The sequence below is a fragment of the Penaeus monodon genome, chromosome 23 (genome assembly GCF_015228065.2).
Source record: "Penaeus monodon isolate SGIC_2016 chromosome 23, NSTDA_Pmon_1, whole genome shotgun sequence".
Taxonomy (NCBI): domain Eukaryota; kingdom Metazoa; phylum Arthropoda; class Malacostraca; order Decapoda; family Penaeidae; genus Penaeus; species Penaeus monodon.
Genome location: NC_051408.1, coordinates 29,628,419 through 29,628,818, shown reverse-complemented (window position 1 = coordinate 29,628,818; position 400 = coordinate 29,628,419).

The following is a 400-nucleotide window of genomic DNA, read 5'->3' as shown; positions in this document are numbered from 1 at the left end:
GGTGTGAAAAGCATACTCTCAGCGTATAAAATACCTGATAGTTTCTTGTCGATGGCGTTTCTTGGGATCGGAACACCTATTTCTTTATTCAAATATCACTGGAAACGAACTAAATCCTTTATCCACAAAAAGTCTAATACAGATATTCTTGAATATGGAGTTATTGGAGGAGCAGATACTCACCTTATGTCACACAGATGATCTTCTCTGTTAAATGTATAAATACCAAAGTTTTGTGTCTAGAATCGGTAATGCCAAAACATGAGCTGTTGCAGGCCGGATATTTTGCAACTGGTTCTGCAGGATTGGTGTGTTAAGGACTGTTCTGTAGTTACTGGGACTTCCATCATCGTTATCTTCAAAAAAACTATATACACATTTAAGAATATATGTGTTTGTA